Here is a 16,976-nt window from a genome sequence, read left to right as displayed (position 1 = left end):
GAATAGTTATGCACGCTCAAGTTTTCTGTTTATTTGTCTTATTTCTTGTTTGTTTCACAATAAAAAATATTTTGCATCTTCAAAGTGGTAGGCATGTTGTGTAAATCAAATGATACAAACCCCCCAAAAATCTATTTTAATTCTAGGTTGTAAGGCAACAAAATAGGAAAAATGCCAAGAGGGTGAATACTTTCGCAAGCCACTGTATACAAAGGTGTTGCATACTAGACGACATTGAGTGTTCCTTAGTGGCCTAGTTATAGCTTTGACTTAAATCGGCTTGAAAATCTATGGCAACTTGAAAATGGCTGTCTAGCAATGATCAACAACTTAACCGAATTTTAAAAAGAATAAAATGCAAATATTGTACAATCCAGTTTTTTAACGCTATTAGAAACTTACCCAGAAAGACACAGCTGTAATCACTGCCTAAGGTGCTTCTACAAAGTATTGAATCAGGGGTGTGAATACTTATGTAAATGACACATTTCTGTATTTCATTTTCAATAAATTTGCAAAAAATTCTAAAAATATGTTTTCTCTTTGGCGTTATGGGGTATTGTGTGTAGATAGATGGGTGAGAATAAAATCTATTTAATCCCTTTTCAATTCAGGCTGTAACACAACAAGATGTGGAATAAGTCAAGGAGTATGATTTTTATGAAATACGACCTGTAATTAATTACTATATGAGTGAAAAGGTTTTCCTTCCTAAAAATGCTAATTTTAAAAAGCAGTTTTTCTGTGTTGGAATGGTGTGGGCGTACCACAACAACAGAATGGTGTGGGTGTATACTAGTCATTAAAAATATGAATGCAAGTAGACTCCTCATTCCCTATGAGGAAATAACAAGCATTTTTGAAATGGTCTGTTTGAGATACAAGTCTGAGGTGGAGTTTTTGTTATATATATATATTTTTTTTTATGCTTTGGCCACAAATACGAGTATAGGATGAGTCAACAACATAATTTGGGTATGTGTTAACAGAATATGAACGTTTAAAAGGGACTGGACAGTTACTTAAGCATCCTCTGAAAATATTCTAAAATCTATTCTAAAAAACATCTGCTAATGCAAGCATGAGTTTGACACAAAAAAGCTAAATTGTTTAGGAAGATGTATGATGGTCAGGAATTATTTGCTGCTTTCTGTAATATTTCTGATCTCTTAAATAAGGAATGTGGTGAAATACCTACAAAAATCTACTGTCATCTGTCATCCTCAATGATGGAGAGTATTGGATTTAGTTTACTACACTGTGGTTACATAGTTTCTTTATTCTGTGTGAACTTGGCAAAGACTGTCTGAAAAAGATATACTACCAGGCATTACTTTGCCCTGAATGACAGTTGGAGTGAATCAATATGTTTGAAATGTACTTTCTTTTTTATCTGTTCTTATAAAATAGATCACTCTGATTAATTAACAAAAGCAACAGCTTTTTTTCATCAATTTATTTTTAAAGTGTGTCAGTTTGTTCTTGTTTTCATAATTTGAGCATGTCTTCTTTCTGGTGACCCATAGTTCTATTCAAATCTCTATTATTCTGCAATACAGTATTTGACTTAGAATGGAGTAGAGTAGAATACAATACAATACAATTCATCTTTATTGTCCCCAAAAAGCAATTCAGTTGCATCAAAATTGGACAGTTTCATAGTTTAACAGCATGTAGGTTAGTGAGGTTAGTGAAGGCTAAACCTTAGAGGAGTGATTATACATTCGTGGCCAAAAGTTTTGAGAATGACACAAATATTAATTTCCACAAAGTTTGCTGCTTCAGTGTCTTTAGATATTTTTGTCAGATGTTACTATGGAATACTGAAGTATAATTACAAGCATTTCATAAGTGTCAAAGGCTTTTATTGACAATTACATGAAGTTGATGCAAAGAGTCAATATTTGCAGTGTTGACCCTTCTTTTTCAAGACCTCTGCAATCCGCCCTGGCATGCTGTCAATTAACTTCTGGGCCACATCCTGACTGATGGCAGCCCATTCTTGCATAATCAATGCTTGGAGTTTGTCAGAATTTGTGGGGTTTTGTTTGTCCACGTGCCTCTTAAGGATTGACCACAAGTTCTCAATGGGATTAAGGTCTGGGGAGTTTCCTGACCATGGACCCAAAATATTGATGTTTTGTTCCCCGAGGCACTTAGTTATCACTTTTGCCTTATGGCAAGGTGCTCAATCATGCTGGAAAAGGTATTGTTCGTCACCAAACTGTTCCTGGATGGTTGGGAGAAGTTGCTCTCGGAGGATGTGTTGGTACCATTCTGTATTCATGGCTGTGTTCTTAGGCAAAATTGTGAGTGAGCCCACTCCCTTGGCTGAGAAGCAACCCCACACATGAATGGTCTCAGGATGCTTTACTGTTGGCATGACACAGGACTGATGATAGCGCTCACCAAGCTATTTTCTGGTTGCCCCAAACAATCGGAAAGGGGATTCATCAGAGAAAATGACTTTACCCCAGTCCTCAGCAGTCCAATCCCTGTACCTTTTGCAGAATATCAGTCTGTCCCTGATGTTTTTCCTGGAGAAAAGTGGCTTCTTTGCTGCCCTTCTTGATACCAGGCCATCCTCAAAAAGTCTTTGCCTCACTGTGCGTGCATATGCACTCACACCTGCCTGCTGACATTCCTGAGCAAGCTCTGTATTGGTGGTGCCCCGATCCCACAGCTGAATCAACTTTAGGAGACGGTCCTGGCGCTTGCTGGACTTTCTTGGGCGCCCTGAAGCCTTCTTCACAACAATTGAACCGCTCTCCTTGAAGTTCTTGATGATCCGTTAAATGGTTGATTTAGGTGCAATCTTACTGGCAGCAATATCCTTGCCTGTGAAGTCCATTTTGTGCAAAGCAATGATGACGGCACGTGTTTCCTTGCAGGTAATCATGGTTGACAGAGGAAGAACAATGATTCCAAGCACCACCCTCCTTTTGAAGCTCCCAGTCTGTTATTCAAACTCAATCAGCATGACAGAGTGATCTCCAGCCTTGTCCTCGTCAGCACTCACACCTGTGTTAACGAGAGAATCACTGACATGATGTCAGCTGGTCCTTTTGTGGCAGGGCTGAAATGCAGTGGAAATGTTTTTTTGGAGGATTCAGTTCATTTGCATGGCAAAGAGGGACTTTGCAATTAATTGCAAGTCATCTGATCACTCTTCATAACATTCTGGAGTATATGCAAATTGCCATCATACAAATTGAGGTAGCAGACTTTGTGAAAATTTATATTTGTGTCATTGTTAAAACTTTTGTCCACGACTGTACACATGAGCACCTCTAAGAAGAACACCTAGTAGCCTATCAAGTGCAGTGTGCATCCCAAATGGCACCAATGGGTCCTGGTCAAAAAGAATGTACTATATAGGGAATAGGTTGCCTTTTGGCAAGCACACCTAGTAGCATATGAAGTGGAGATCAGTCATGAGGGTGCAGTTCTAAGGTTAATCGTATGGGAACAATCGGAATCTTTGAAAGTACAATATGGAATGGAATTTATTAAATTTTTGTTTGTTATGGATTTGGCAGGTTTTGTTTTTGTATTTTTTACCTGTGTTTTTGGTGTTCTTTGATGAAGAGTATGGAGACCTTGATTGCAAAGGAGTGCAGAATAACATAATGCAGAAAGCGCCATCCTTTTCTGAAAATCTAGACCAGCAAGATTGAATTCAATGGACGTCCTTTGAAGCACTTTAAAGCTCACAGCAGGGACCTTAAATGAGTTTGAAAGTCGAGTCATTTGTCTTACTAAGAACAGGTGATCCATTGTGAAAATTGGTCCACCAATACCTCTGTAGCACAGGAGGCTGCTAACAGGAGAACAGCTCATAATAATGGCTGGAATGGAGTGAATGGAATGGTATCAAACACATGGAAACCACATGTTTGATGTGTTCGATACCATTCCATTCCCTTACAGCTATTACTATGAGCACGTCCTCCCCAATTAAGGTGCCACTCGCTGCCTGTGCTCTGTAGTTAACCTTAAGTCTTACTACAATCCACAACTTACTCAATAATACAGTTTTGATACCATCAGATACCATCAGTGCCATCCAGTCACATGAGAATGTACAGTAAGAGACTCACTCACTATTTCTATGCAATAATCAAGAGATTGGGTTGAATGAAAACCAGAGCGGAGTCATTCAGAGCTGCTGTCCGACTGACAGGAGTTCATGTGATACTACAAAAGTGCTGTTAATACCTGGTGCTAACAAGCCCCCTTTGTCCTGATTGTGTCCACATCCTGATTGTACCCACATTTGTAGACGATCAAAAAACACATTGTGATCTGATTGTGATCTTCCTGACCACCTCCAGAGGTAGACAGGCACATAGCCGTGGGAAGTACCGCAGCACCCCGATTTCTTCTTCACAAAAGTAGTGCACTGGGCCTTTACTAGTACGATATTAACGGACTTATATAGCCGTCTGTAGTGCAGCACCCCCACCCTCAAACATCTTCGCACGGCCATGGACAGGCATGCATTGTGTCTGGATATCTTACAAATGTAGACATATCTAGACAGTGAAACCATTTGAATCATAATTATCCCACCTTCTAAAATCATTGACAGGTGGCACCATTGACTTATGACATCGATTTGTGTTTTACAATAAATACATTTATATTATTTTGAAATAATATTAATCAAATAATTTGATGCATGTTAGAGCCCGGTATAAACAAGGCTCTGGTCACTAGTGTGTTCACTTCCTAGTGTGTTCACTTCCTAGTGTAGATACATTAGTGAGAAAAAATCTTGACACGAGGCATCCTTGCCCTCTTGCCCAGGGTGGCACATTTTATGTTTGTTTATGTGTCAAGAAATATTGTGTGAATATTTGCTAGATGTCAGAAGAATGTAGAATGTTATTTCAAGTGTCAAGTTGATATTCTATTTGAAGACCAAAAGTCTACTGAATATTGCGGGTATGAAAAAAATATATAATTTGTACTGTACAAGCTGCAATGGACCTGATTTCTGTAGCTGTCTGCTGCAGTAACACATAGATGTTATGTGTATAATTGGATTTGAGTAAAAGAGAACACGAATTTAAATAAAAGAGAATGCGAATAACAATCAATTGTTTGTGTTTTTTGAAAATGTTTAATGTAAACATTATAGTACATTTTATTTGTAAAGCGCTGAAATGTTCATTAACAGTACAAGCAGAAATCTCTAAGCATAAATCATGATATGTTATTGATTCAGTGCAATCATTTTTGGTTTTGAGAATTCTCGTTCAACTATGACACACAGTTACATTGGCAATGGAGCTTATATTACTTATAAGACATATTGGACAAGGTGTTTGACAGGAGTTGGGAATTTGAACCCCAGCAACCCACCAGAATCAGATAGCAAATAACTCATCTTAATTTAGTTTTTTCTCTTGCTGATGATCCTTGTTAGTGACAGGTTTAATTTCTGAAACTACATTAGCACATATCCATTACCACAGACATACTTCCAATGTACACACATACATTTATACAGTTCAAGAGTCACAGCAGAGTAGACATTACAGAATCTATGGAAGTGGTGACATGCACATACATTTCCCCCTACAAGACCCCCTTATAATAAAATGAGGGGGAAGGGTTCTAATCTCACATATGGAATCATTTTAAAAAAGGTCATACCATGGATCATTTAGCTATTTGATGTGGAGTTTTAGGACCCCTTTAGGTAAAAAAAAAGTTAATTATTTGATAAAATATATTGAATTTGACCTTTACTACTGGCAATGAATAACACATTCATAAATGGCAAAACAGACAATCAAAAAATGTATCATAAAGAATAAGGTTTTGAAGTGTCTGTCCTATATCTTGGAGATATAAGAAAGCTCAGTATTTTTTTATTTTTTTTTACACATATTTAACCCCTTATTTTTGTTGGCACAAAACTACCTCCATACTTCCATTCATTTGTATGGGTTACCTTTAGATGAGTCTAAAGGCCAAGCCGTTCGGATGCTACAAATGTTTTTGTGAGAAGACAGATTTTCGAAATGCCTCCTGCTCTGACAAATAGCGCTGTAGCTCTGCCACTTGTCACCACAGATGTGAAAGGGTGACACAGGCGGATGTGGTGGATTGAGAAGCAGCCCATGCAGAAAAACTGATACTGTATCTCTAGCTTAAACTGATGGATTTTGATGGGGATTTTTTTATTATGTTACTTAGATTTATGCATCGGTGCGTCAATAGACTCTAGGGGGTTTAAATGGAAGCTTCTCTAATGTTAAACATGTAAAGTGTGGTGTATCGCAGGGCAGCCCTCTTGGCCCTCTACTCTTTTCTATTTTTTACCAATGACCTGCCACTGGCATTAAACAAAGCCTGTGTGTCCATGTACTGTATGCTGATGATTCATGCCAGTCTCTCTTAGCTAAGTGTTGAGTAAAGACTGACTGCATTGCTTCTTGTTTTTCTAAGAAACTTTGTGTTGGAAATTCCAAATAGTTTGTATAGTCAACTTACACACAGCACTGACACACACACTTACCCCACCAGACATGCCACCAGGAGCATTTTACAGTCCCCAGGTACATAACAAATTCAAGGAAACATACAGTATTATACAGAGCCATGATTGCATGGAACTCCGTTCCATCTCATATAGCTCAAGTAAACAGCAAACCTGGTTTCAAAAAACAAATAAAGCAACACCTCATGGCCCAACGCCTCTCCACCATGTGACCTACTTGTTGTGTGTATGTACTGACATGTATGTGGAACTGATAGATGCACACACACATACTGCATGTTAAGGTTTTAAATGGATGTCAGTTGTAAAGTATTTTTATTTTTCGTTATGTGTTGGACCCCAGTAAGACTAGCTGTCGCCATTGGTGTTGGCTAATGGGGATCCTAATATCCCCATTACGTCAATTAGCTCGTACCCCTGCACATTGACTATCTAACAGTACTCCTTGTATATAGTCTCGTTATTGTTGTTTTATTATGTGACTATTTCTTTTTTTATTTGTACCAAATTCTTTGTACTTTTTAACTCGGCATTGTTGGGAAAGGGCTCATAGGTAAGAATTTCATGGTAAACACTTGTTGTAGTTGGCACATGTGACAAATAAAATTAGATTTGATGAATAAAATCTAAATAAAAACATCTTATTTGTTTACCCATAAAACACTCTCACATGACAACACAGGATTGCATACAGAAATATGCCTTTTTATAAATTATTTATGTACATTTTGTTCATAAGTGTGTTATACCTTTTCCATTGTGGAACTTACTTTAGAATTATCAGCACCATTGCCATCTTATTTGTTTACCAATGAAATACTCTCACGTGACAACACAGGATTGCATTTAGTCAGTGTCCGCCCCTTTGGCACATGGAAATAAGCCAAATCTTACTAGTGGCTGTCTCTCCAGCTCTAGGGCTGAGAATAGTGACCCAGTGTCAAGCAAATGTGTCCTACATTGGCAGCCTCAGTAGCCTTGCACGAGCCTTCGTTTGAAATCTCATTGACTTTGAAAGAGGGGACTGCCAGAAGTGGAATGGCCACCCCTCAGAGACTGGTTCCTCTGTAGGTTTCTTCCTAGGTTCCAGCCTTTCTAGAGAGTTTTTCCTAGCCACTGTGCTTCTACATCTGCATTGCTTGCTGTTTGGGGTTTTAAGATGGGTTTCTGTATAGCACTTTGTGACATCTGCTGATGTAAAAAGGGCTTCATAAATACATTTGATTTGATTCCATTTATTCAGTGTGCCCCCCCCCCCCCCCCCCCTTCCCTTTAACACATGGATAAATGTCAAATGGTACACTATCTCCTACATCATCCAGCATATTGTGGGCCACTTTATATGTCTATTTAAAAAGCCACGTTTTGCCACGCCTTCTTTAGGGTGATGCAAAACAACAAAATCAGGAATGAGCGATAGTTTTCACTGTTGAGATGTGGTCCAAACCGGTGACTTGGCTGGGAATCTTACTAGCAGCTGTCTCTCCTGTCTCTGGCTCTAGGGCTGAGAATAGTGACCCAGTGTCCAGCCATGTGTCCTGGCCCCCACCCATTACACTGGCAGCCTCAGTAGCCTAGCACGAGCCTTGGTTTGTGCGGGCCGGAACTGGTCATAGGAACAGGTGCCTATCGCTTGTTTCTGTAGCGTGAGGCAGCTTGATGTACAAGTACACCCGCTGGACAGGACACTAGTCTATTACAGGGCCTTACCCACAATCTATCTCCATTATTTTGGTATTTGTTTCATTAGTCCATTGGTGACATAGTCCCAAAATGTTTTGCTTGTCAGCAATCAAGTTTTCAAGATTTGTAACTTTCAAAATACATAAATCATCCCCTTATGATGCATTTTGCATTATATGATGCATAACGAATCATATGATGAAAAATGCATCATACGGGGATGATTTATGTATTTTGAAGACTTTATATCGGATAAGCAAAACATTTTGGGACTATGTCAACAATGGAGTTTTTCTTTAATGCTGAGTGCCAGGCAGAGACACATCTGGTCTCATTTTTACAGTTTTTGGTATGACTCAGCTGGGGATCAAACTCCCAACCTTCCAATATCAGTGTGGATACTAACCACAAGGCCACTGAGTTAGTGTGTCTCAGGCTGTGTCACAAATGGCACTCATTTCCCTATATAGAGCACTACTAAAGTAGCACTGAAGTAGAAAAATACCGTTACCACACACATACTTTAAATGTACACACGTTCATTTTCAGTTCAAGAGTCACAGTACAGTAGACATTACAGAATGTATGGAACTGATGACAGGCACAACATACAGGTAACTGGCAAAATAAAGGAAACACTTGAATAAACGAGGGATGCAAAGTGTATTGAAAGCAGGTAATTCCACACAGGTGTTGCTCCTGAGTTAATTAAGCAATTAACATCCCATCATGCTTAGGATCATGTATAAAAATGCCCAGTTGCCCATTATTTTGGCTATCATGGCTAGAAGAAGAGATCTCAGTGTCTCTGAAAGAGGGGTCTCAAAGAGGATGTGTAGCTGTGGGGGGGTGTGTGTGTACGTGCCTGTGTGCGTGCGTGCCAGTCACCAGATCTCAACCCAATTGAACACTTATAGGAGATTCTGCAACCACACCTGATAAAGCAATTTCTACCACCATCAACAAAAGACCAAATTCTGACATTTTTCATGGAGGAATGTTGTCTTATCCTTCAAATAGATTTCCAGACACTTGTAGAATCAATGACAATGTGCATTGAAGCTGTTCTGGCAGCTCATGGTGTCCTTGGCCCAGCACCCTATTAAAGGCCCTATTAAACATGATTTTTCTGTCTTTTATATATATATATATTTCCACATAATGAGGTTGGAATAATACTGTGAAATTATGAACATTATGATAATGCCCCTTTAGTGTAAGAGCTGTTCGAAAAGACTGCCTGAAATTACAGCTCGCTTTGGTGGGATGGAGTTTTGGCCTGCCTAGTAACATTGCTAGGTGGTAAATTAGTTAATAGACCATTAAGAAAGAGAATTCCAAACCTCTCTGCCAATAGCAGCTAGTTTTCAGTTTTCCCCTTCCCACTCAGACCACTCCCAGACAGTCCTAGCAACATTCTTGCTTGAGAACTTTATCTTTGCTAAGAACCTATTTTTGTTTATTTTTGGCCATTTTAATTGAAAACAATCACAGTAAGGTACTTAATTGTTACCCAGAAATGATTTGATATTTAAATAAAAACAGCTGCATTGGACCTTTAAGACACTTAATTGTTGGCATTTCTTTATTTCAGCTGTTATCTGTACATTTATTTCACCCTACAAGACCCTGAAAATAAAGATGACAAAGAAAAAAGAAAAAAAGATCATATAACAATAGGCCTTTTTATAAATTCTGAGTCACATTTTCATAGTATTTTTTTTTAAAATTCATAAGTGTGTTATACATTTTCCATTGTGGAACTTACTTTAGAATTACCAGCACCATTGCCATCTTATTTGTCCATGAAATACTCTCACGTGACATCAGAGGATTGCATTTAGTCAGTGTCCCCCCCTTCAAAACATGGAGACAACACTACATCATCCAGCACATGTAGGCCACTTCATATCAGTCTATTTAAAAAGTCACGTTTCGCCACGCCTTTAGGGTGATGCAAAACAACACAATCAGGAATGAGGGATAGTTTTCACTGTCGAGATGTGGTCCAGACCGGTGACATGGCTGGGAATCTTACTAGCAGCTGTCTTTCCTATCTCTAGTGCTGAGAATAGTGACCCAGTGTCCAGCCAACGTGTCCTGGAATCCATTACACTGGCAGCCTCAGTAGCCTTGCACGAGCCTTGGTTTGTGCCAGCCGAAACAGCTCATAGGAGCAGGTCCCTGTCTCCTGTTTCGGTAGCGTGAAGCAGCTTGATGTGCACAAAACATTAGGATCACCTGCTCTTTCCATGACATAGACTGACCAGGTGAAAGCTATGATCCCTTATTGATGTTGCTTGTTAAATCCACTTCAATGAGTGTAGATGAAGGGGAAGAGACAAGTTAACCCTTTACTGTAGTGGGCTAGTTCAAATCTACTTTGAAACAAAGTCGCCTCTCACACATGGTTATGGGCTTAAAAAAGAAGACACCTGTACCATGTCAGATATAGAGTTGAAATGTATTCAATGTTGAGTTTGCACTTACTGTACATCACAAAAGACTGAAATATAGAAAAAACGCTTTTTTATATATGTTTATTAATGCTTAAATTATGAAAAATATGAATAACATTCCACCTCCTCATTCCAATGAGGGCACTAGAGGGCGATTTGGTCATTTGACTGCAGGAAAGGGCTACAGATTTTTAAGCATTGAGACATGAATTGCGTATAATGTGCCATTCAGAGGGTGAATGGGCAAGACAAAAGATTTAAGTGCCTTTGAACAGGGTATGGTAGAAGGTGCCATGCTCACCGGTTTGAGTGTGTTAAAAACCACAACGCTGCTGGGCTTTTCACGCTCAAAGTTTCTTGTGTGTATCAAGAATGGTCCCCCACCCAAAGGACATCCAGCCAGCTTGACACAACTGTGGGAAGCATTGGAGTTAACATGGGACAGCATCCCTGTGGAACGCTTTCAACACCTTGTAGAGTCCCTGCCCCAATGAAGTGAGGCTGTTCTGAGGGCAAAAGGGGGTGCAACTCAATATTAGGAAGGTGTTCCTAATGTTTTGTACAATCAGTGTATAGGGCACTACTAAAGTAGCACTGAAGTAGAAAAATGGGAATACTGTTCATTTTGGACACATCCAGAGGCTGCCAGTGTAACGGGTGGGGGCCTGAACACGTTGGCTGGACACTGGGTCACTATTCCCAGCCCTAGAGCCAGGAGTGTTGACTAATGGTAAAAGGAGATGGGACCAGGCATATTGCAAAATTCTTCACTCCTGCTTGAAAGGCATCATATGACATTTAAATGATGGACTGGCTATTCCCATGTAAATGAACATTTTCACAAGATTCAGTTTTACTGGGCCTTAACTGCAATATATTTCTGTAAAACACAGTGGTAAATAATTGTCTATCATAAATAGATATAGTAACATGATTGAATAACACTTATAAGTATATCAAACCAAAGTTAAATAAAACACTTGTCAATTAATATTTATTGTAAAACATAACCAAGAGATTTAATGAATGAGTTTCTGTATTAAGCGAACCATATACAAATTACTATGGCCATAAATGACTTAGCTAAAATATAATACATTTGCACACTGGTTTCTGGGCCTATACTTGTCTGATTAAATTAAATAAAAAACATTGATAAGACCCTGAAGGAATTTTCTTACATTTACAGTTTACATTTACAAATACAATGACAAGGCATTGTTCTCTGAGAGAAGTTAAATGAAAATAATCATACATATTGCATATCCCTTCTAGTGATAGTCTAGTTTAGAATACCTCTATGTAATAATATCCTGTTAATGGTACCTGTTATGTAGGCCATGTGGTCAGGGCCAGACTGTTAATAGTACCTGTTATGTAGGCCATGTGGTCAGGGCCAGACTGTTAATGGTACCTGTTATGTAGGCCATGTGGTCAGGGCCAGACTGTTAATGGTACCTGTTATGTAGGCCATGTGGTCAGGGCCAGACTGTTAATGGTACCTGTTATGTAGGCCATGTGGTCAGGGCCAGACTGTTCCACATGGGTATGTGTATCTGTGTCACAGAATACAGTTTATAGTGTGCGACTTTCTTCATTTTTATAAACAGTATCAGTCCAAAGTTTGGACACACCAACTTATTCAAGGGTTTTCCTTTATTTGTACTATTTTCTACATTGTAGAATAATAGTGAAGACATCAAAACTATGAAATAACACATATGGAATCATGTAGTAACCAAAAAAGTGTTAAACAAATCAAAATATATTTTAGATTTCAGATTCTCCATACTTTTGATTGGTACTGTAGTTTATTCTCCGTTAGTCAGCACCTTTACAAATATTTTGGGGTGTGTCAGCTCATGCTTTTTATAGAATACAGTTTCCCCTCAATCCTAACATGTGCCATACTGTCTCAGAGCCAGATTTATATTTTGGCTGATACTGTGGCACATACCCCTAAGGAAAAGTTTGCCCTTGTGGTCCTGGCTGTTTGGCCTCATTATACAGGCTCCGGTTGATCAATAGGGTTTGGATGGTGTCCTGATTGAGGTACAGTATATCCCAACCCTGTACTACTCCCACTACTATGCACCATCCAATGTCACCAAAGGGAAGTCTTCTCTGACATCATGTCACCACTCCTGACGTAACCAGAACATTTCTCAGGGGGCCTGACCTATGCCTTAGTGTGAGTTATAAACAAACTAAATAAAAACGTTCAGTCCTATACACCATACCTAGGGTATCTATCCTGTAACCAGGATTACAACAGACATGTAACATAACAGAACTGATGCTGAGGTAAAGCTGAGGTGGCTGTTATTACACATCACAGGCTCTTTCTCTTTCACTCTCATTTTTTTCCTATAAATGCTGTCCTCTCCTCAACTCCATTGCACTAATCTGAAAGAACTGACCAGGTGAAAGGAGACAGCCTGCCTAATGGTGAACTTTCACCTGTCAAGACTTTTCCATTAATGTTTTGTAGGCCTGTGTCTGTTTAACTGTTTATTCCATGTCCCTGTTTAGTTGTGAATTTAACGCATTGTATTATCTTTACGAAAAGTACATTTCTGTGAACATTTACATATTTGTCATATAGCAGGCCCACATCCAGATCGATTTACAGTAATGCACTCATCTTAACAACAAGACAATAGGGTATATCTAATAATGTGATATACTATACAGTAATCAGTGCAGATGAAGGAAAGCAGACAAGGAGAACAGATTTTTTGACAATTGAGAAACAACCATAGACCATGGTCTATTAAAATCAGTCTCAATCTTGACGTCTAGGGGAAAAACATCCACCTATACAGAACCTGCTGAAAATAAGTTCCTGTATAGATCTATTTTCAACCAGCAACTATCATAGAATCACACTGATCACATTTTTTACACTATACAGTGTTAGCATCATCAGCTATTTACTTTGAATTAAACTTCAAATTATAATTTGCAAGCTAGGCAGCAACAGCAGTGCACAAATCTTTCAGCCAATAACCAACATAAAGGCCTTTCAAGGTCAAGATATCAGAATAACTCATGCAACCGGCGACACCTAAGATAATATGGTCTTACTGAATAAAAAAATACAGTGCCTTCGGAAAGTATTCAGATCACTTGAATTTTTCCACATTTTGTTAACCTTATTCCAAAATGTATGAAATAGTTTTTTTCCCTCATCAATCTACACACAATACCCCATAATGACAAAGCAAAAACAGGTTTGTAGAAATTGTAGCTAATTTATAACAAATAAAAAACTGAAAAATGACATTTACATAAGTATTCAGATCCTTTACTCAGTACTTTGTCGAAATACCTTTGGCAGTGATGACAGCCTTGAGTCTTCGAGGGTAGGATGATACAAGCTTCGCACACCTGTATTTGGGGAGTTTCTCCCATTCTTCTCTGCAGATCCTCACAAGCTCTGTCAGGTTGGATGGGGAGTGTTGCTGCACAGTTACTTTCAGGTCTCCAGAGGTATTCGATCAGGTTCAAGTTCGGGCTCTGGCTGGGCCACTCAAGGACATTCAGAGACTTGTCCCAAAGCCACTCCTGTGTTGTCTTGGATGCATGCTTAGGGTCGTTGTCCTGTTGGAAGGTGAACATTCGCCCCAGTCTGAGGTCCTGAGCACTCTGGAGCAGGTTTTCATCAAGGATCTCTCTGTACTTTGCTCCGTTCATCTTTCTCTCGATTTTGACTAGTCTCCCAGTCCCTGCCGCTGAAAAACATCCCCACAGCATGATGCTGCCACCACCATGCTTCACCGTAGAGATGGTGCCAGATTTCCTCCAGACGTGGCGCTTGGCATTCAGGCCAAAGAGTTCAATCTTGGTTTCATCAGACCAGAGAATCTTGTTTCTCATGGTCTGAGAGTCTTTAGGTGCCTTTTGGCAAACTCCAAGCGGGCTGTCATGTGCCTTTTACTGAGGAGTAGCTTCCGTCTGGCCACTCTACCATAAAGTCCTGACTGGTGGAGTGCTGACAAGATGGGTGTCCTTCTGGAAGGTTCTCTCATCTCCACAGAGGAACTTTAGAGCGCTGGTGACCATCGGGTTCTTGGTCACCTCCCCAATTGCTCAGTTTGGCTGGGCGGCCAGCTCTAGGATGAGTCTTGGTGGTTCTAAACTTCTTCCATTTAAGAATGATGGAGGCCACGGTGTTCTTGGGGACCTTCAATGCTGCAGACATGTTTTGGTCCCCTTCCCCAGATCTGTGCCTCAACCCAATCCTGTCTCAGAGCTCTACGGACAATTCCATTGACCTCATGGCTTGGTTTTTGCTCTGACATGCACTGTCAACTGTGGGACCTTATATAGACTGGTGTGTGCCTTTCCAATCATGTCCAATCAATTGAATTTACCACAGGTGGACTCCATTCAAGTTGTAGTAACATCTCAAGGATGATCAATGGAAACAGAATGCACCTGAGCTCAAGTTCGAGTCTCATAGCAAAGGGTCTGAAACTTATGTAAATAAGGTATTTCTGTTTTTTATTTGTAATAAAATTTGCAACAATTTCTAAAAACCTGTTTTCACGTTGTCATTATGGGGTATTGTGTGTAGATTGCTGAGGATTTGTTTTTATTGAATCCATGTTAAAATAAGGCTTTAAGGTAACAAAGTGTGGAAAAAGTCAAGGGATCTGGATACTTTCCGAAGGCACTGTATACAGCTAGAAATTGATAGCTTGACTTATCACACAGCAGGATTTACAAGCTTGCATTGGAGTTTGTCGTAAAAGTGTTATTTTATGTATAAAATGCATTGGTAACTACACATGAGTTAACGCAAATGTCTAGAAGATACTGAATTATCAAGAACTTGAGACTTGAGGCATAAAACATTAGGACTTGCACTTGCCTTGATTTGATCTTACATGTCACAACTTGAGACTTTTTCTACATACATTTTCTTGGACTTGAAATTAACTTGTGACTCGAAATCAATGATTAGACAAAGATAGGTCTATCTAAACATGAGTCATTGTTGCATATAGCTGCAAAATATGACCAATGAGACCTGAGACTTGCTCCAAACATAACTTTTCTTGGATCCTTTACTTGTGACTTGAGATTTTTTGTGAGATTTACTTGACCAGCTTTACTACTTCCACTACTTTGCAGCGTCCGATGCTAGCCATTCTCCCCATCTGTCAGCTCAGGGGAACCAGATCTCAGCTGTTAAGTTCTCAGTGAACACTGAGCCCTTAAAAGCCCACTCACTCCCCCTGCCTGCCTGCGTAGCCTACCAACTCAACACATGATGTCAAAATACTGTCCGGCTGAAAGGGCATCTGAGAATAGATATGTGGGTTGTGGCCTGGTTGGAATTGGGGTCCTGCACAGTGTTCATACATTCATACAATCCCAGTTCAGACATTTAAGGGGTCAGTATGCTGGCCTTCTGTAGATTTTGTTGTGCTTCTCTTCCGGTTCAGGGTTATTCCTGAGTGATATTGAGCTCTATTGTATATGAGATGTATACACTACCGTTCAAAAGTTTGGGGTCACTTAGAAATTGTCTTGTTTTTTAAAGAAAAACACTATTTTTGTCTATTAAAATAACATCAAATTGATCAGAAATACAGAGTAGACATTGTTAATGTTGTAAATGACTATTGTAGCGGGGAACGGCAGATTTTTTATGGGATATCTACATAGGCGTACAGAGGCCCATTATCAGCAACCATCACTCCTGTGTTCCAATGGCACGTTGTGTTAGCTAATCCAAGTTTATCATTTTAAAAGTCTAATTGATTATTAGAAAACCATTTTGTAATTATGTTAGCACAGTTGAAAACTGTAGTTCTGATTAAAGAAGCAATAAAATTGGCCTTCTTTAGACTAGTTGAGTATCTGGAGAATCAGCATTTGTGGGTTCACTTACAGGCTCAAAATGGCAAAGATCTTTCTTCTGAATTCTTCTGAGAAATTAAGGCTATTCCAGGCGAGAAATTGCCAAGAAACTGAAGATCTCGTACAACGCTGTGTACTACTCCCTTCACAGAACAGCGCAACTGTCTCTAACCAGAATATAAAGAGAAGTGGGAGGCCCCGGTGCACAACTGAGCAAGAAGACAAGTACATTAGAGTGTCTAGTTTGAGAAACAGACGCCTAACAACTGGCAGCTTCATTAAATAGTACCCGCAAAACACCAGTCTCAACATCAACAGTGAAGAGGCGACTCCGGGATACTGGCCTTCTAGGCAGAGTTGCAAAGAAAAAGCCATATCTCAGACTGGCCAATAAAAATAAAAGATTAAGATGGGCAAAAGAACACAGACACTGGACAGAGGAACACTGCCTA

The sequence above is a fragment of the Salmo salar genome, chromosome 10 (genome assembly GCF_965601325.2).
Source record: "Salmo salar chromosome 10, fSalSal1, whole genome shotgun sequence".
Lineage (NCBI taxonomy): Eukaryota > Metazoa > Chordata > Actinopteri > Salmoniformes > Salmonidae > Salmo > Salmo salar.
The sequence above is the reverse complement of the archived record's forward strand: the minus strand, read 5'-3'. Positions refer to the sequence as shown.